Below are 18,590 nucleotides of genomic sequence, written 5' to 3'. Positions count from 1 at the left end.
CGGCCAGTAAACACCTTCCGACCGGATTCATGACTTTCATCCACTAGTACACTCATCCGCTATAGCTTGTACGTCACTGAATCTAAACAAACCCCCGCTATAATTTGACCGCAAATGAAATGTCAGAACGAATTCCGTTTATCGAATCAAACGACACTATCACCCCGCCATAATAAAGACCGGACGTATTTGAATTCACTATCCGGCAGAAAATAAAAAGATCCCAACCGAAACGTAGGAGGCGTCGCACTAAACGTGCGTTTCAGTTCGCATCGATGTTCCAGAACCGAAAGATTGTTCGAAAAAAGTGGTAGATAGCCGAAAAAAGTGACAGGGGTGCAACACGAGGACTTCCCAGGAGGTCACCCATCCTAGTACTACTCTCGCCCAAGCACGCTTAACTTCGGAGTTCTGATGGGATCCAGTGCATTTGTGCTGGTATGATCGCACCCAGCATGCCTCTCCATTGTCAAAGTAATAAAGAGTTTCCACTCGCATTGTCGTACGAAGTCCGTTTAAATGAAAGTGCAAAAAAATCCTGCTAGATGACACCGGATGGACGATCCGAGCATGTCGGAAAGCCGGATGACCGCCAGGGCTGTCATCGCGCGATTAATCTTCTCGAGTACCCCCGAATCAATATAAGAATCGCCACGATCTGACGGGCGGATCAAAAGTTATCGTCGAAACGATATTTGTGCACCAAGGGTAGCTCACGCCCAGTAAACACCTTCCGACCGGATTCATGACTCGCATCCACTAGTACACTCATCCGCTATAGCCTGTACGTCACTGAATCTAAACAAACCCCCGCTATAATTTGACCGCAAATGAAATGTCAGAACGAATTCCGTTTATCGAATCAAACGACACTATCACCCCGCCATAATAAAGACCGGACGTCTTTGAATTCACCATCCGGAAGAAAATAAAAAGATCCGTACCGAAACGTAGGAGGCGACGCACTAAACGTGCGTTTCAGTTCGCATCGATGTTCCAGAACCGAAAGATTGTTCGAAAAAAGTGGTAGATAGCCGAAAAAAGTGACAGGGGTGCAACACGAGGACTTCCCAGGAGGTCACCCATCCTAGTACTACTCTCGCCCAAGCACGCTAAACTTCGGAGTTCTGATGGGATCCAGTGCATTTGTGCTGGTATGATCGCACCCAGCATGCCTCTCCATTGTCAAAGTAATAAAGAGTTTCCACTCGCATTGTCGTACGAAGTCCGTTTAAATGAAAGTGCGAAAAAATCCTGCTAGATGACACCGGATGGACGATCCGAGCATGTCGGAAAGCCGGATGACCGCCAGGGCTGTCATCGCGCGATTAATCTTCCTGAGTACCCCCGAATCAATATAAGAATCGCTACGATCTGACGGGCGGATCAAAAGTTATCGTGGGAACGATATTTGTGCACCAAGGGTAGCTCACGGCCAGTAAACACCTTCCGACCGGATTCATGACTCGCATCCACTAGTACACTCATCCGCTATAGCTTGTACGTCACTGAATCTGAACAAACCCCCGCTATAATTTGACCGCAAATGAAATGTCAGAACGAATTCCGTTTATCGAATCAAACGACACTATCACCCCGCCATAATAAAGACCGGACGTATTTGAATTCACTATCCGGAAGAAAATAAAATGATCCCAACCGAAACGTAGGAGGCGTCGCACTAAACGTGCGTTTCAGTTCGCATCGATGTTCCAGAACCGAAAGATTGTTCGAAAAAAGTGGTAGATAGCCGAAAAAAGTGACAGGGGTGCAACACGAGGACTTCCCAGGAGGTCACCCATCCTAGTACTACTCTCGCCCAAGCACGCTTAACTTCGGAGTTCTGATGGGATCCAGTGCATTTGTGCTGGTATGATCGCACCCAGCATGCCTCTCCATTGTCAAAGTAATAAAGAGTTTCCACTCGCATTGTCGTACGAAGTCCGTTTAAATGAAAGTGCGAAAAAATCCTGCTAGATGATACGGATGGACGATCCGAGCATGTCGGAAAGCCGGATGACCGCCAGGGCTGTCATCGCGCGATTAATCTTCCCGAGTACCCCCGAATCAATATAAGAATCGCCACGATCTGACGGGCGGATCAAAAGTTATCGTCGAAACGATATTTGTGCACCAAGGGTAGCTCACGGCCAGTAAACACCTTCCGACCGGATTCATGACTCGCATCCACTAGTACACTCATCCGCTATAGCCTGTACGTCACTGAATCTAAACAAACCCCCGCTATAATTTGACCGCAAATGAAATGTCAGAACGAATTCCGTTTATCGAATCAAACGACACTATCACCCCGCCATAATAAAGACCGGACGTCTTTGAATTCACCATCCGGAAGAAAATAAAAAGATCCGAACCGAAACGTAGGAGGCGACGCACTAAACGTGCGTTTCAGTTCGCATCGATGTTCCAGAACCGAAAGATTGTTCGAAAAAAGTGGTAGATAGCCGAAAAAAGTGACAGGGGTGCAACACGAGGACTTCCCAGGAGGTCACCCATCCTAGTACTACTCTCGCCCAAGCACGCTTAACTTCAGAGTTCTGATGGGATCCAGTGCATTTGTGCTGGTATGATCGCACCCAGCATGCCTCTCCATTGTCAAAGTAATAAAGAGTTTCCACTCGCATTGTCGTACGAAGTCCGTTTAAATGAAAGTGCGAAAAAATCCTGCTAGATGACACCGGATGGACGATCCGAGCATGTCGGAAAGCCGGATGACCGCCAGGGCTGTCATCGCGCGATGAATCTTCCCGAGTACCCCCGAATCAATATAAGAATCGCCACGATCTGACGGGCGGATCAAAAGTTATCGTCGGAACGATATTTGTGCACCAAGGGTAGCTCACGGCCAGTAAACACCTTCCGACCGGATTCATGACTCGCATCCACTAGTACACTCATCCGCTATAGCCTGTACGTCACTGAATCTGAACAAACCCCCGCTATAATTTGACCGCAAATGAAATGTCAGAACGAATTCCGTTTATCGAATCAAACGACACTATCACCCCGCCATAATAAAGACCGGACGTCTTTGAATTCACCATCCGGAAGAAAATAAAAAGATCCGTACCGAAACGTAGGAGGCGACGCACTAAACGTGCGTTTCAGTTCGCATCGATGTTCCAGAACCGAAAGATTGTTCGAAAAAAGTGGTAGATAGCCGAAAAAAGTGACAGGGGTGCAACACGAGGACTTCCCAGGAGGTCACCCATCCTAGTACTACTCTCGCCCAAGCACGCTTAACTTCGGAGTTCTGATGGGATCCAGTGCATTTGTGCTGGTATGATCGCACCCAGCATGCCTCTCCATTGTAAAAGTAATAAAGAGTTTCCACTCGCATTGTCGTACGAAGTCCGTTTAAATGAAAGTGCGAAAAAATCCTGCTAGATGACACCGGATGGACGATCCGAGCATGTCGGAAAGCCGGATGACTGCCAGGGCTGTCATCGCGCGATTAATCTTCCCGAGTACCCCCGAATCAATATAAGAATCGCCACGATCTGACGGGCGGATCAAAAGTTATCGTCGGAACGATATTTGTGCACCAAGGGTAGCTCACGGCCAGTAAACACCTTCCGACCGGATTCATGACTTTCATCCACTAGTACACTCATCCGCTATAGCTTGTACGTCACTGAATCTAAACAAACCCCCGCTATAATTTGACCGCAAATGAAATGTCAGAACGAATTCCGTTTATCGAATCAAACGACACTATCACCCCGCCATAATAAAGACCGGACGTCTTTGAATTCACCATCCGGAAGAAAATAAAAAGATCCGTACCGAAACGTAGGAGGCGACGCACTAAACGTGCGTTTCAGTTCGCATCGATGTTCCAGAACCGAAAGATTGTTCGAAAAAAGTGGTAGATAGCCGAAAAAAGTGACAGGGGTGCAACACGAGGACTTCCCAGGAGGTCACCCATCCTAGTACTACTCTCGCCCAAGCACGCTTAACTTCGGAGTTCTGATGGGATCCAGTGCATTTGTGCTGGTATGATCGCACCCAGCATGCCTCTCCATTGTCAAAGTAATAAAGAGTTTCCACTCGCATTGTCGTACGAAGTCCGTTTAAATGAAAGTGCGAAAAAATCCTGCTAGATGACACCGGATGGACGATCCGAGCATGTCGGAAAGCCGGATGACCGCCAGGGCTGTCATCGCGCGATTAATCTTCCTGAGTACCCCCGAATCAATATAAGAATCGCTACGATCTGACGGGCGGATCAAAAGTTATCGTGGGAACGATATTTGTGCACCAAGGGTAGCTCACGGCCAGTAAACACCTTCCGACCGGATTCATGACTCGCATCCACTAGTACACTCATCCGCTATAGCTTGTACGTCACTGAATCTGAACAAACCCCCGCTATAATTTGACCGCAAATGAAATGTCAGAACGAATTCCGTTTATCGAATCAAACGACACTATCACCCCGCCATAATAAAGACCGGACGTATTTGAATTCACTATCCGGAAGAAAATAAAATGATCCCAACCGAAACGTAGGAGGCGTCGCACTAAACGTGCGTTTCAGTTCGCATCGATGTTCCAGAACCGAAAGATTGTTCGAAAAAAGTGGTAGATAGCCGAAAAAAGTGACAGGGGTGCAACACGAGGACTTCCCAGGAGGTCACCCATCCTAGTACTACTCTCGCCCAAGCACGCTTAACTTCGGAGTTCTGATGGGATCCAGTGCATTTGTGCTGGTATGATCGCACCCAGCATGCCTCTCCATTGTCAAAGTAATAAAGAGTTTCCACTCGCATTGTCGTACGAAGTCCGTTTAAATGAAAGTGCGAAAAAATCCTGCTAGATGATACGGATGGACGATCCGAGCATGTCGGAAAGCCGGATGACCGCCAGGGCTGTCATCGCGCGATTAATCTTCCCGAGTACCCCCGAATCAATATAAGAATCGCCACGATCTGACGGGCGGATCAAAAGTTATCGTCGAAACGATATTTGTGCACCAAGGGTAGCTCACGGCCAGTAAACACCTTCCGACCGGATTCATGACTCGCATCCACTAGTACACTCATCCGCTATAGCCTGTACGTCACTGAATCTAAACAAACCCCCGCTATAATTTGACCGCAAATGAAATGTCAGAACGAATTCCGTTTATCGAATCAAACGACACTATCACCCCGCCATAATAAAGACCGGACGTCTTTGAATTCACCATCCGGAAGAAAATAAAAAGATCCGAACCGAAACGTAGGAGGCGACGCACTAAACGTGCGTTTCAGTTCGCATCGATGTTCCAGAACCGAAAGATTGTTCGAAAAAAGTGGTAGATAGCCGAAAAAAGTGACAGGGGTGCAACACGAGGACTTCCCAGGAGGTCACCCATCCTAGTACTACTCTCGCCCAAGCACGCTTAACTTCAGAGTTCTGATGGGATCCAGTGCATTTGTGCTGGTATGATCGCACCCAGCATGCCTCTCCATTGTCAAAGTAATAAAGAGTTTCCACTCGCATTGTCGTACGAAGTCCGTTTAAATGAAAGTGCGAAAAAATCCTGCTAGATGACACCGGATGGACGATCCGAGCATGTCGGAAAGCCGGATGACCGCCAGGGCTGTCATCGCGCGATGAATCTTCCCGAGTACCCCCGAATCAATATAAGAATCGCCACGATCTGACGGGCGGATCAAAAGTTATCGTCGGAACGATATTTGTGCACCAAGGGTAGCTCACGGCCAGTAAACACCTTCCGACCGGATTCATGACTCGCATCCACTAGTACACTCATCCGCTATAGCCTGTACGTCACTGAATCTGAACAAACCCCCGCTATAATTTGACCGCAAATGAAATGTCAGAACGAATTCCGTTTATCGAATCAAACGACACTATCACCCCGCCATAATAAAGACCGGACGTCTTTGAATTCACCATCCGGAAGAAAATAAAAAGATCCGTACCGAAACGTAGGAGGCGACGCACTAAACGTGCGTTTCAGTTCGCATCGATGTTCCAGAACCGAAAGATTGTTCGAAAAAAGTGGTAGATAGCCGAAAAAAGTGACAGGGGTGCAACACGAGGACTTCCCAGGAGGTCACCCATCCTAGTACTACTCTCGCCCAAGCACGCTTAACTTCGGAGTTCTGATGGGATCCAGTGCATTTGTGCTGGTATGATCGCACCCAGCATGCCTCTCCATTGTAAAAGTAATAAAGAGTTTCCACTCGCATTGTCGTACGAAGTCCGTTTAAATGAAAGTGCGAAAAAATCCTGCTAGATGACACCGGATGGACGATCCGAGCATGTCGGAAAGCCGGATGACTGCCAGGGCTGTCATCGCGCGATTAATCTTCCCGAGTACCCCCGAATCAATATAAGAATCGCCACGATCTGACGGGCGGATCAAAAGTTATCGTCGGAACGATATTTGTGCACCAAGGGTAGCTCACGGCCAGTAAACACCTTCCGACCGGATTCATGACTTTCATCCACTAGTACACTCATCCGCTATAGCTTGTACGTCACTGAATCTAAACAAACCCCCGCTATAATTTGACCGCAAATGAAATGTCAGAACGAATTCCGTTTATCGAATCAAACGACACTATCACCCCGCCATAATAAAGACCGGACGTCTTTGAATTCACCATCCGGAAGAAAATAAAAAGATCCGTACCGAAACGTAGGAGGCGACGCACTAAACGTGCGTTTCAGTTCGCATCGATGTTCCAGAACCGAAAGATTGTTCGAAAAAAGTGGTAGATAGCCGAAAAAAGTGACAGGGGTGCAACACGAGGACTTCCCAGGAGGTCACCCATCCTAGTACTACTCTCGCCCAAGCACGCTTAACTTCGGAGTTCTGATGGGATCCAGTGCATTTGTGCTGGTATGATCGCACCCAGCATGCCTCTCCATTGTCAAAGTAATAAAGAGTTTCCACTCGCATTGTCGTACGAAGTCCGTTTAAATGAAAGTGCGAAAAAATCCTGCTAGATGACACCGGATGGACGATCCGAGCATGTCGGGAAGCCGTATGACCGCAAGGGCTGTCATCGCGCGATTAATCTTCCCGAGTACCCCCGAATCAATATAAGAATCGCTACGATCTGACGGGCGGATCAAAAGTTATCGTGGGAACGATATTTGTGCACCAAGGGTAGCTCACGGCCAGTAAACACCTTCCGACCGGATTCATGACTCGCATCCACTAGTACACTCATCCGCTATAGCCTGTACGTCACTGAATCTGAACAAACCCCCGCTATAATTTGACCGCAAATGAAATGTCAGAACGAATTCCGTTTATCGAATCAAACGACACTATCACCCCGCCATAATAAAGACCGGACGTCTTTGAATTCACCATCCGGAAGAAAATAAAATGATCCGTACCGAAACGTAAGAGGCGACGCACTAAACGTGCGTTTCAGTTCGCATCGGTGTTCCAGAACCGAAAGATTGTTCGAAAAAAGTGGTAGATAGCCGAAAAAAGTGACAGGGGTGCAACACGAGGACTTCCCAGGAGGTCACCCATCCTAGTACTACTCTCGCCCAAGCACGCTTAACTTCGGAGTTCTGATGGGATCCAGTGCATTTGTGCTGGTATGATCGCACCCAGCATGCCTCTCCATTGTCAAAGTAATAAAGAGTTTCCACTCGCATTGTCGTACGAAGTCCGTTTAAATGAAAGTGCGAAAAAATCCTGCTAGATGACACCGGATGGACGATCCGAGCATGTCGGAAAGCGGATGACCGCCAGGGCTGTCATCGCGCGATTAATCTTCCTGAGTACCCCCGAATCAATATAAGAATCGCCACGATCTGACGGGCGGATCAAAAGTTATCGTCGAAACGATATTTGTGCACCAAGGGTAGCTCACGGCCAGTAAACACCTTCCGACCGGATTCATGACTCGCATCCACTAGTACACTCATCCGCTATAGCCTGTACGTCACTGAATCTAAACAAACCCCCGCTATAATTTGACCGCAAATGAAATGTCAGAACGAATTCCGTTTATCGAATCAAACGACACTATCACCCCGCCATAATAAAGACCGGACGTCTTTGAATTCACCATCCGGAAGAAAATAAAAAGATCCGTACCGAAACGTAGGAGGCGACGCACTAAACGTGCGTTTCAGTTCGCATCGATGTTCCAGAACCGAAAGATTGTTCGAAAAAAGTAGTAGATAGCCGAAAAAAGTGACAGGGGTGCAACACGAGGACTTCCCAGGAGGTCACCCATCCTAGTACTACTCTCGCCCAAGCACGCTTAACTTCGGAGTTCTGATGGGATCCAGTGCATTTGTGCTGGTATGATCGCACCCAGCATGCCTCTCCATTGTCAAAGTAATAAAGAGTTTCCACTCGCATTGTCGTACGAAGTCCGTTTAAATGAAAGTGCGAAAAAATCCTGCTAGATGACACCGGATGGACGATCCGAGCATGTCGGAAAGCCGGATGACCGCCAAGGCTGTCATCGCGCGATTAATCTTCCCGAGTACCCCCGAATCAATATAAGAATCGCCACGATCTGACGGGCGGATCAAAAGTTATCGTCGGAACGATATTTGTGCACCGAGGGTAGCTCACGGCCAGTAAACACCTTCCGACCGGATTCATGACTTTCATCCACTAGTACACTCATCCGCTATAGCTTGTACGTCACTGAATCTAAACAAACCCCCGCTATAATTTGACCGCAAATGAAATGTCAGAACGAATTCCGTTTATCGAATCAAACGACACTATCACCCCGCCATAATAAAGACCGGACGTATTTGAATTCACTATCCGGCAGAAAATAAAAAGATCCCAACCGAAACGTAGGAGGCGTCGCACTAAACGTGCGTTTCAGTTCGCATCGATGTTCCAGAACCGAAAGATTGTTCGAAAAAAGTGGTAGATAGCCGAAAAAGTGACAGGGGTGCAACACGAGGACTTCCCAGGAGGTCACCCATCCTAGTACTACTCTCGCCCAAGCACGCTTAACTTCGGAGTTCTGATTGGATCCAGTGCATTTGTGCTGGTATGATCGCACCCAGCATGCCTCTCCATTGTCAAAGTAATAAAGAGTTTCCACTCGCATTGTCGTACGAAGTCCGTTTAAATGAAAGTGCGAAAAAATCCTGCTAGATGACACCGGATGGACGATCCGAGCATGTCGGAAAGCCGGATGACCGCCAGGGCTGTCACCGCGCGATTAATCTTCCTGAGTACCCCCGAATCAATATAAGAATCGCCACGATCTGACGGGCGGATCAAAAGTTATCGTCGGAACGATATTTGTGCACCAAGGGTAGCTCACGGCCAGTAAACACCTTCCGACCGGATTCATGACTTTCATCCACTAGTACACTCATCCGCTATAGCTTGTACGTCACTGAATCTAAACAAACCCCCGCTATAATTTGACCGCAAATGAAATGTCAGAACGAATTCCGTTTATCGAATCAAACGACACTATCACCCCGCCATAATAAAGACCGGACGTCTTTGAATTCACCATCCGGAAGAAAATAAAAAGATCCGTACCGAAACGTAGGAGGCGACGCACTAAACGTGCGTTTCAGTTCGCATCGATGTTCCAGAACCGAAAGATTGTTCGAAAAAAGTGGTAGATAGCCGAAAAAAGTGACAGGGGTGCAACACGAGGACTTCCCAGGAGGTCACCCATCCTAGTACTACTCTCGCCCAAGCACGCTTAACTTCGGAGTTCTGATGGGATCCAGTGCATTTGTGCTGGTATGATCGCACCCAGCATGCCTCTCCATTGTCAAAGTAATAAAGAGTTTCCACTCGCATTGTCGTACGAAGTCCGTTTAAATGAAAGTGCGAAAAAATCCTGCTAGATGACACCGGATGGACGATCCGAGCATGTCGGGAAGCCGTATGACCGCAAGGGCTGTCATCGCGCGATTAATCTTCCCGAGTACCCCCGAATCAATATAAGAATCGCTACGATCTGACGGGCGGATCAAAAGTTATCGTGGGAACGATATTTGTGCACCAAGGGTAGCTCACGGCCAGTAAACACCTTCCGACCGGATTCATGACTCGCATCCACTAGTACACTCATCCGCTATAGCCTGTACGTCACTGAATCTGAACAAACCCCCGCTATAATTTGACCGCAAATGAAATGTCAGAACGAATTCCGTTTATCGAATCAAACGACACTATCACCCCGCCATAATAAAGACCGGACGTCTTTGAATTCACCATCCGGAAGAAAATAAAATGATCCGTACCGAAACGTAAGAGGCGACGCACTAAACGTGCGTTTCAGTTCGCATCGGTGTTCCAGAACCGAAAGATTGTTCGAAAAAAGTGGTAGATAGCCGAAAAAAGTGACAGGGGTGCAACACGAGGACTTCCCAGGAGGTCACCCATCCTAGTACTACTCTCGCCCAAGCACGCTTAACTTCGGAGTTCTGATGGGATCCAGTGCATTTGTGCTGGTATGATCGCACCCAGCATGCCTCTCCATTGTCAAAGTAATAAAGAGTTTCCACTCGCATTGTCGTACGAAGTCCGTTTAAATGAAAGTGCGAAAAAATCCTGCTAGATGACACCGGATGGACGATCCGAGCATGTCGGAAAGCGGATGACCGCCAGGGCTGTCATCGCGCGATTAATCTTCCTGAGTACCCCCGAATCAATATAAGAATCGCCACGATCTGACGGGCGGATCAAAAGTTATCGTCGAAACGATATTTGTGCACCAAGGGTAGCTCACGGCCAGTAAACACCTTCCGACCGGATTCATGACTCGCATCCACTAGTACACTCATCCGCTATAGCCTGTACGTCACTGAATCTAAACAAACCCCCGCTATAATTTGACCGCAAATGAAATGTCAGAACGAATTCCGTTTATCGAATCAAACGACACTATCACCCCGCCATAATAAAGACCGGACGTCTTTGAATTCACCATCCGGAAGAAAATAAAAAGATCCGTACCGAAACGTAGGAGGCGACGCACTAAACGTGCGTTTCAGTTCGCATCGATGTTCCAGAACCGAAAGATTGTTCGAAAAAAGTAGTAGATAGCCGAAAAAAGTGACAGGGGTGCAACACGAGGACTTCCCAGGAGGTCACCCATCCTAGTACTACTCTCGCCCAAGCACGCTTAACTTCGGAGTTCTGATGGGATCCAGTGCATTTGTGCTGGTATGATCGCACCCAGCATGCCTCTCCATTGTCAAAGTAATAAAGAGTTTCCACTCGCATTGTCGTACGAAGTCCGTTTAAATGAAAGTGCGAAAAAATCCTGCTAGATGACACCGGATGGACGATCCGAGCATGTCGGAAAGCCGGATGACCGCCAAGGCTGTCATCGCGCGATTAATCTTCCCGAGTACCCCCGAATCAATATAAGAATCGCCACGATCTGACGGGCGGATCAAAAGTTATCGTCGGAACGATATTTGTGCACCAAGGGTAGCTCACGGCCAGTAAACACCTTCCGACCGGATTCATGACTTTCATCCACTAGTACACTCATCCGCTATAGCTTGTACGTCACTGAATCTAAACAAACCCCCGCTATAATTTGACCGCAAATGAAATGTCAGAACGAATTCCGTTTATCGAATCAAACGACACTATCACCCCGCCATAATAAAGACCGGACGTCTTTGAATTCACCATCCGGAAGAAAATAAAAAGATCCGTACCGAAACGTAGGAGGCGACGCACTAAACGTGCGTTTCAGTTCGCATCGATGTTCCAGAACCGAAAGATTGTTCGAAAAAAGTGGTAGATAGCCGAAAAAAGTGACAGGGGTGCAACACGAGGACTTCCCAGGAGGTCACCCATCCTAGTACTACTCTCGCCCAAGCACGCTTAACTTCGGAGTTCTGATGGGATCCAGTGCATTTGTGCTGGTATGATCGCACCCAGCATGCCTCTCCATTGTCAAAGTAATAAAGAGTTTCCACTCGCATTGTCGTACGAAGTCCGTTTAAATGAAAGTGCGAAAAAATCCTGCTAGATGACACCGGATGGACGATCCGAGCATGTCGGGAAGCCGTATGACCGCAAGGGCTGTCATCGCGCGATTAATCTTCCCGAGTACCCCCGAATCAATATAAGAATCGCTACGATCTGACGGGCGGATCAAAAGTTATCGTGGGAACGATATTTGTGCACCAAGGGTAGCTCACGGCCAGTAAACACCTTCCGACCGGATTCATGACTCGCATCCACTAGTACACTCATCCGCTATAGCCTGTACGTCACTGAATCTGAACAAACCCCCGCTATAATTTGACCGCAAATGAAATGTCAGAACGAATTCCGTTTATCGAATCAAACGACACTATCACCCCGCCATAATAAAGACCGGACGTCTTTGAATTCACCATCCGGAAGAAAATAAAATGATCCGTACCGAAACGTAAGAGGCGACGCACTAAACGTGCGTTTCAGTTCGCATCGGTGTTCCAGAACCGAAAGATTGTTCGAAAAAAGTGGTAGATAGCCGAAAAAAGTGACAGGGGTGCAACACGAGGACTTCCCAGGAGGTCACCCATCCTAGTACTACTCTCGCCCAAGCACGCTTAACTTCGGAGTTCTGATGGGATCCAGTGCATTTGTGCTGGTATGATCGCACCCAGCATGCCTCTCCATTGTCAAAGTAATAAAGAGTTTCCACTCGCATTGTCGTACGAAGTCCGTTTAAATGAAAGTGCGAAAAAATCCTGCTAGATGACACCGGATGGACGATCCGAGCATGTCGGAAAGCGGATGACCGCCAGGGCTGTCATCGCGCGATTAATCTTCCTGAGTACCCCCGAATCAATATAAGAATCGCCACGATCTGACGGGCGGATCAAAAGTTATCGTCGAAACGATATTTGTGCACCAAGGGTAGCTCACGGCCAGTAAACACCTTCCGACCGGATTCATGACTCGCATCCACTAGTACACTCATCCGCTATAGCCTGTACGTCACTGAATCTAAACAAACCCCCGCTATAATTTGACCGCAAATGAAATGTCAGAACGAATTCCGTTTATCGAATCAAACGACACTATCACCCCGCCATAATAAAGACCGGACGTCTTTGAATTCACCATCCGGAAGAAAATAAAAAGATCCGTACCGAAACGTAGGAGGCGACGCACTAAACGTGCGTTTCAGTTCGCATCGATGTTCCAGAACCGAAAGATTGTTCGAAAAAAGTAGTAGATAGCCGAAAAAAGTGACAGGGGTGCAACACGAGGACTTCCCAGGAGGTCACCCATCCTAGTACTACTCTCGCCCAAGCACGCTTAACTTCGGAGTTCTGATGGGATCCAGTGCATTTGTGCTGGTATGATCGCACCCAGCATGCCTCTCCATTGTCAAAGTAATAAAGAGTTTCCACTCGCATTGTCGTACGAAGTCCGTTTAAATGAAAGTGCGAAAAAATCCTGCTAGATGACACCGGATGGACGATCCGAGCATGTCGGAAAGCCGGATGACCGCCAAGGCTGTCATCGCGCGATTAATCTTCCCGAGTACCCCCGAATCAATATAAGAATCGCCACGATCTGACGGGCGGATCAAAAGTTATCGTCGGAACGATATTTGTGCACCGAGGGTAGCTCACGGCCAGTAAACACCTTCCGACCGGATTCATGACTTTCATCCACTAGTACACTCATCCGCTATAGCTTGTACGTCACTGAATCTAAACAAACCCCCGCTATAATTTGACCGCAAATGAAATGTCAGAACGAATTCCGTTTATCGAATCAAACGACACTATCACCCCGCCATAATAAAGACCGGACGTATTTGAATTCACTATCCGGCAGAAAATAAAAAGATCCCAACCGAAACGTAGGAGGCGTCGCACTAAACGTGCGTTTCAGTTCGCATCGATGTTCCAGAACCGAAAGATTGTTCGAAAAAAGTGGTAGATAGCCGAAAAAGTGACAGGGGTGCAACACGAGGACTTCCCAGGAGGTCACCCATCCTAGTACTACTCTCGCCCAAGCACGCTTAACTTCGGAGTTCTGATTGGATCCAGTGCATTTGTGCTGGTATGATCGCACCCAGCATGCCTCTCCATTGTCAAAGTAATAAAGAGTTTCCACTCGCATTGTCGTACGAAGTCCGTTTAAATGAAAGTGCGAAAAAATCCTGCTAGATGACACCGGATGGACGATCCGAGCATGTCGGAAAGCCGGATGACCGCCAGGGCTGTCACCGCGCGATTAATCTTCCTGAGTACCCCCGAATCAATATAAGAATCGCCACGATCTGACGGGCGGATCAAAAGTTATCGTCGGAACGATATTTGTGCACCAAGGGTAGCTCACGGCCAGTAAACACCTTCCGACCGGATTCATGACTTTCATCCACTAGTACACTCATCCGCTATAGCTTGTACGTCACTGAATCTAAACAAACCCCCGCTATAATTTGACCGCAAATGAAATGTCAGAACGAATTCCGTTTATCGAATCAAACGACACTATCACCCCACCATAATAAAGACCGGACGTATTTGAATTCACTATCCGGCAGAAAATAAAAAGATCCGAACCGAAACGTAGGAGGTGTCGCACTAAACGTGCGTTTCAGTTCGCATCGATGTTCCAGAACCGAAAGATTGTTCGAAAAAAGTGGTAGATAGCCGAAAAAAGTGACAGGGGTGCAGCACGAGGACTTCTCAGGAGGTCACCCATCCTAGTACTACTCTCGCCCAAGCACGCTTAACTTCGGAGTTCTGATGGGATCCAGTGCATTTGTGCTGGTATGATCGCACCCAGCATGCCTCTCCATTGTCAAAGTAATAAAGAGTTTCCACTCGCATTGTCGTACGAAGTCCGTTTAAATGAAAGTGCGAAAAAATCCTGCTAGATGACACCGGATGGACGATCCGAGCATGTCGGGAAGCCGTATGACCGCAAGGGCTGTCATCACGCGATTAATCTTCCCGAGTACCCCCGAATCAATATAAGAATCGCTACGATCTGACGGGCGGATCAAAAGTTATCGTTGGAACGATATTTGTGCACCAAGGGTAGCTCACGGCCAGTAAACACCTTCCGACCGGATTCATGACTCGCATCCACTAGTACACTCATCCGCTATAGCCTGTACGTCACTGAATCTGAACAAACCCCCACTATAATTTGACCGCAAATGAAATGTCAGAACGAATTCCGTTTATCGAATCAAACGACACTATCACCCCGCCATAATAAAGACCGGACGTCTTTGAATTCACCATCCGGAAGAAAATAAAATGATCCGTACCGAAACGTAAGAGGCGACGCACTAAACGTGCGTTTCAGTTCGCATCGATGTTCCAGAACCGAAAGATTGTTCGAAAAAAGTGGTAGATAGCCGAAAAAAGTGACAGGGGTGCAACACGAGGACTTCCCAGGAGGTCACCCATCCTAGTACTACTCTCGCCCAAGCACGCTTAACTTCAGAGTTCTGATGGGATCCAGTGCATTTGTGCTGGTATGATCGCACCCAGCATGCCTCTCCATTGTCAAAGTAATAAAGAGTTTCCACTCGCATTGTCGTACGAAGTCCGTTTAAATGAAAGTGCGAAAAAATCCTGCTAGATGACACCGGATGGACGATCCGAGCATGTCGGAAAGCCGGATGACCGCCAGGGCTGTCAGCGCGATTAATCTTCCTGAGTACCCCCGAATCAATATAAGAATCGCCACGATCTGACGGGCGGATCAAAAGTTATCGTCGAAACGATATTTGTGCACCAAGGGTAGCTCACGGCCAGTAAACACCTTCCGACCGGATTCATAACTCGCATCCACTAGTACACTCATCCGCTATAGCCTGTACGTCACTGAATCTAAACAAACCCCCGCTATAATTTGACCGCAAATGAAATGTCAGAACGAATTCCGTTTATCGAATCAAACGACACTATCACCCCGCCATAATAAAGACCGGACGTCTTTGAATTCACCATCCGGAAGAAAATAAAAAGATCCGTACCGAAACGTAGGAGGCGACGCACTAAACGTGCGTTTCAGTTCGCATCGATGTTCCAGAACCGAAAGATTGTTCGAAAAAAGTGGTAGATAGCCGAAAAAAGTGACAGGGGTGCAACACGAGGACTTCCCAGGAGGTCACCCATCCTAGTACTACTCTCGCCCAAGCACGCTTAACTTCGGAGTTCTGATGGGATCCAGTGCATTTGTGCTGGTATGATCGCACCCAGCATGCCTCTCCATTGTAAAAGTAATAAAGAGTTTCCACTCGCATTGTCGTACGAAGTCCGTTTAAATGAAAGTGCGAAAAAATCCTGCTAGATGACACCGGATGGACGATCCGAGCATGTCGGAAAGCCGGATGACTGCCAGGGCTGTCATCGCGCGATTAATCTTCCCGAGTACCCCCGAATCAATATAAGAATCGCCACGATCTGACGGGCGGATCAAAAGTTATCGTCGGAACGATATTTGTGCACCAAGGGTAGCTCACGGCCAGTAAACACCTTCCGACCGGATTCATGACTTTCATCCACTAGTACACTCATCCGCTATAGCTTGTACGTCACTGAATCTAAACAAACCCCCGCTATAATTTGACCGCAAATGAAATGTCAGAACGAATTCCGTTTATCGAATCAAACGACACTATCACCCCGCCATAATAAAGACCGGACGTCTTTGAATTCACCATCCGGAAGAAAATAAAAAGATCCGTACCGAAACGTAGGAGGCGACGCACTAAACGTGCGTTTCAGTTCGCATCGATGTTCCAGAACCGAAAGATTGTTCGAAAAAAGTGGTAGATAGCCGAAAAAAGTGACAGGGGTGCAACACGAGGACTTCCCAGGAGGTCACCCATCCTAGTACTACTCTCGCCCAAGCACGCTTAACTTCGGAGTTCTGATGGGATCCAGTGCATTTGTGCTGGTATGATCGCACCCAGCATGCCTCTCCATTGTCAAAGTAATAAAGAGTTTCCACTCGCATTGTCGTACGAAGTCCGTTTAAATGAAAGTGCGAAAAAATCCTGCTAGATGACACCGGATGGACGATCCGAGCATGTCGGGAAGCCGTATGACCGCAAGGGCTGTCATCGCGCGATTAATCTTCCCGAGTACCCCCGAATCAATATAAGAATCGCTACGATCTGACGGGCGGATCAAAAGTTATCGTGGGAACGATATTTGTGCACCAAGGGTAGCTCACGGCCAGTAAACACCTTCCGACCGGATTCATGACTCGCATCCACTAGTACACTCATCCGCTATAGCCTGTACGTCACTGAATCTGAACAAACCCCCGCTATAATTTGACCGCAAATGAAATGTCAGAACGAATTCCGTTTATCGAATCAAACGACACTATCACCCCGCCATAATAAAGACCGGACGTCTTTGAATTCACCATCCGGAAGAAAATAAAATGATCCGTACCGAAACGTAAGAGGCGACGCACTAAACGTGCGTTTCAGTTCGCATCGGTGTTCCAGAACCGAAAGATTGTTCGAAAAAAGTGGTAGATAGCCGAAAAAAGTGACAGGGGTGCAACACGAGGACTTCCCAGGAGGTCACCCATCCTAGTACTACTCTCGCCCAAGCACGCTTAACTTCGGAGTTCTGATGGGATCCAGTGCATTTGTGCTGGTATGATCGCACCCAGCATGCCTCTCCATTGTCAAAGTAATAAAGAGTTTCCACTCGCATTGTCGTACGAAGTCCGTTTAAATGAAAGTGCGAAAAAATCCTGCTAGATGACACCGGATGGACGATCCGAGCATGTCGGAAAGCGGATGACCGCCAAGGCTGTCATCGCGCGATTAATCTTCCTGAGTACCCCCGAATCAATATAAGAATCGCCACGATCTGACGGGCGGATCAAAAGTTATCGTCGAAACGATATTTGTGCACCAAGGGTAGCTCACGGCCAGTAAACACCTTCCGACCGGATTCATGACTCGCATCCACTAGTACACTCATCCGCTATAGCCTGTACGTCACTGAATCTAAACAAACCCCCGCTATAATTTGACCGCAAATGAAATGTCAGAACGAATTCCGTTTATCGAATCAAACGACACTATCACCCCGCCATAATAAAGACCGGACGTCTTTGAATTCACCATCCGGAAGAAAATAAAAAGATCCGTACCGAAACGTAGGAGGCGACGCACTAAACGTGCGTTTCAGTTCGCATCGATGTTCCAGAACCGAAAGATTGTTCGAAAAAAGTGGTAGATAGCCGAAAAAAGTGACAGGGGTGCAACACGAGGACTTCCCAGGAGGTCACCCATCCTAGTACTACTCTCGCCCAAGCACGCTTAACTTCGGAGTTCTGATGGGATCCAGTGCATTTGTGCTGGTATGATCGCACCCAGCATGCCTCTCCATTGTCAAAGTAATAAAGAGTTTCCACTCGCATTGTCGTACGAAGTCCGTTTAAATGAAAGTGCGAAAAAATCCTGCTAGATGACACCGGATGGACGATCCGAGCATGTCGGAAAGCCGGATGACCGCCAAGGCTGTTTTCGCGCGATTAATCTTCCCGAGTACCCCCGAATCAATATAAGAATCGCCACGATCTGACGGGCGGATCAAAAGTTATCGTCGGAACGATATTTGTG

General features: G+C 47.7%; 26 non-coding genes across 26 annotated transcripts; all 26 read right to left on the bottom strand.

The window, feature by feature from the left end:
- Positions 1–333: 333 nt before the first annotated feature.
- On the bottom strand, positions 334–452 carry LOC143872542 (5S ribosomal RNA). The gene has a single exon (XR_013247284.1). It is a non-coding gene; the product is annotated as a 5S ribosomal RNA (ribosomal RNA).
- Positions 453–1,049: 597 nt separating this feature from the next.
- Positions 1,050–1,168, bottom strand: LOC143874072 (5S ribosomal RNA). Its single transcript, XR_013248762.1, has one exon. It is a non-coding gene; the product is annotated as a 5S ribosomal RNA (ribosomal RNA).
- A 597-nt stretch (positions 1,169–1,765) lies between these two features.
- LOC143872541 (5S ribosomal RNA) lies at positions 1,766–1,884 on the bottom strand. The gene has a single exon (XR_013247283.1). It is a non-coding gene; the product is annotated as a 5S ribosomal RNA (ribosomal RNA).
- A 596-nt stretch (positions 1,885–2,480) lies between these two features.
- LOC143873408 (5S ribosomal RNA) lies at positions 2,481–2,599 on the bottom strand. The gene has a single exon (XR_013248118.1). It is a non-coding gene; the product is annotated as a 5S ribosomal RNA (ribosomal RNA).
- Positions 2,600–3,196: 597 nt separating this feature from the next.
- Positions 3,197–3,315, bottom strand: LOC143872540 (5S ribosomal RNA). The gene has a single exon (XR_013247282.1). It is a non-coding gene; the product is annotated as a 5S ribosomal RNA (ribosomal RNA).
- A 597-nt stretch (positions 3,316–3,912) lies between these two features.
- Positions 3,913–4,031, bottom strand: LOC143872538 (5S ribosomal RNA). The gene has a single exon (XR_013247280.1). It is a non-coding gene; the product is annotated as a 5S ribosomal RNA (ribosomal RNA).
- Positions 4,032–4,628: 597 nt separating this feature from the next.
- LOC143872537 (5S ribosomal RNA) lies at positions 4,629–4,747 on the bottom strand. Its single transcript, XR_013247279.1, has one exon. It is a non-coding gene; the product is annotated as a 5S ribosomal RNA (ribosomal RNA).
- Positions 4,748–5,343: 596 nt separating this feature from the next.
- On the bottom strand, positions 5,344–5,462 carry LOC143873407 (5S ribosomal RNA). The gene has a single exon (XR_013248117.1). It is a non-coding gene; the product is annotated as a 5S ribosomal RNA (ribosomal RNA).
- A 597-nt stretch (positions 5,463–6,059) lies between these two features.
- LOC143872536 (5S ribosomal RNA) lies at positions 6,060–6,178 on the bottom strand. The gene has a single exon (XR_013247278.1). It is a non-coding gene; the product is annotated as a 5S ribosomal RNA (ribosomal RNA).
- A 597-nt stretch (positions 6,179–6,775) lies between these two features.
- LOC143872535 (5S ribosomal RNA) lies at positions 6,776–6,894 on the bottom strand. Its single transcript, XR_013247277.1, has one exon. It is a non-coding gene; the product is annotated as a 5S ribosomal RNA (ribosomal RNA).
- A 597-nt stretch (positions 6,895–7,491) lies between these two features.
- On the bottom strand, positions 7,492–7,610 carry LOC143872533 (5S ribosomal RNA). Its single transcript, XR_013247276.1, has one exon. It is a non-coding gene; the product is annotated as a 5S ribosomal RNA (ribosomal RNA).
- A 596-nt stretch (positions 7,611–8,206) lies between these two features.
- Positions 8,207–8,325, bottom strand: LOC143872532 (5S ribosomal RNA). Its single transcript, XR_013247275.1, has one exon. It is a non-coding gene; the product is annotated as a 5S ribosomal RNA (ribosomal RNA).
- Positions 8,326–8,921: 596 nt separating this feature from the next.
- LOC143874045 (5S ribosomal RNA) lies at positions 8,922–9,040 on the bottom strand. The gene has a single exon (XR_013248735.1). It is a non-coding gene; the product is annotated as a 5S ribosomal RNA (ribosomal RNA).
- A 597-nt stretch (positions 9,041–9,637) lies between these two features.
- Positions 9,638–9,756, bottom strand: LOC143872531 (5S ribosomal RNA). Its single transcript, XR_013247274.1, has one exon. It is a non-coding gene; the product is annotated as a 5S ribosomal RNA (ribosomal RNA).
- A 597-nt stretch (positions 9,757–10,353) lies between these two features.
- LOC143872530 (5S ribosomal RNA) lies at positions 10,354–10,472 on the bottom strand. Its single transcript, XR_013247273.1, has one exon. It is a non-coding gene; the product is annotated as a 5S ribosomal RNA (ribosomal RNA).
- A 596-nt stretch (positions 10,473–11,068) lies between these two features.
- On the bottom strand, positions 11,069–11,187 carry LOC143872529 (5S ribosomal RNA). The gene has a single exon (XR_013247272.1). It is a non-coding gene; the product is annotated as a 5S ribosomal RNA (ribosomal RNA).
- A 597-nt stretch (positions 11,188–11,784) lies between these two features.
- Positions 11,785–11,903, bottom strand: LOC143872528 (5S ribosomal RNA). Its single transcript, XR_013247271.1, has one exon. It is a non-coding gene; the product is annotated as a 5S ribosomal RNA (ribosomal RNA).
- A 597-nt stretch (positions 11,904–12,500) lies between these two features.
- LOC143872526 (5S ribosomal RNA) lies at positions 12,501–12,619 on the bottom strand. The gene has a single exon (XR_013247269.1). It is a non-coding gene; the product is annotated as a 5S ribosomal RNA (ribosomal RNA).
- Positions 12,620–13,215: 596 nt separating this feature from the next.
- LOC143872525 (5S ribosomal RNA) lies at positions 13,216–13,334 on the bottom strand. Its single transcript, XR_013247268.1, has one exon. It is a non-coding gene; the product is annotated as a 5S ribosomal RNA (ribosomal RNA).
- A 596-nt stretch (positions 13,335–13,930) lies between these two features.
- On the bottom strand, positions 13,931–14,049 carry LOC143874044 (5S ribosomal RNA). The gene has a single exon (XR_013248734.1). It is a non-coding gene; the product is annotated as a 5S ribosomal RNA (ribosomal RNA).
- Positions 14,050–14,646: 597 nt separating this feature from the next.
- LOC143873755 (5S ribosomal RNA) lies at positions 14,647–14,765 on the bottom strand. Its single transcript, XR_013248455.1, has one exon. It is a non-coding gene; the product is annotated as a 5S ribosomal RNA (ribosomal RNA).
- Positions 14,766–15,362: 597 nt separating this feature from the next.
- LOC143873406 (5S ribosomal RNA) lies at positions 15,363–15,481 on the bottom strand. The gene has a single exon (XR_013248116.1). It is a non-coding gene; the product is annotated as a 5S ribosomal RNA (ribosomal RNA).
- Positions 15,482–16,076: 595 nt separating this feature from the next.
- Positions 16,077–16,195, bottom strand: LOC143872524 (5S ribosomal RNA). The gene has a single exon (XR_013247267.1). It is a non-coding gene; the product is annotated as a 5S ribosomal RNA (ribosomal RNA).
- A 597-nt stretch (positions 16,196–16,792) lies between these two features.
- Positions 16,793–16,911, bottom strand: LOC143872523 (5S ribosomal RNA). The gene has a single exon (XR_013247266.1). It is a non-coding gene; the product is annotated as a 5S ribosomal RNA (ribosomal RNA).
- Positions 16,912–17,508: 597 nt separating this feature from the next.
- Positions 17,509–17,627, bottom strand: LOC143872522 (5S ribosomal RNA). The gene has a single exon (XR_013247265.1). It is a non-coding gene; the product is annotated as a 5S ribosomal RNA (ribosomal RNA).
- Positions 17,628–18,223: 596 nt separating this feature from the next.
- On the bottom strand, positions 18,224–18,342 carry LOC143872521 (5S ribosomal RNA). The gene has a single exon (XR_013247264.1). It is a non-coding gene; the product is annotated as a 5S ribosomal RNA (ribosomal RNA).
- Between the last annotated feature and the right edge of the window lie 248 nt (positions 18,343–18,590).

This window comes from Tasmannia lanceolata, unplaced genomic scaffold (genome assembly GCF_043159265.1).
Source record: "Tasmannia lanceolata isolate RefF3 unplaced genomic scaffold, GAP_Taslan_0.1 ptg000003l, whole genome shotgun sequence".
Classification (NCBI taxonomy): domain Eukaryota; kingdom Viridiplantae; phylum Streptophyta; class Magnoliopsida; order Canellales; family Winteraceae; genus Tasmannia; species Tasmannia lanceolata.
This window is presented reverse-complemented; position numbering and strand designations above follow the sequence as displayed.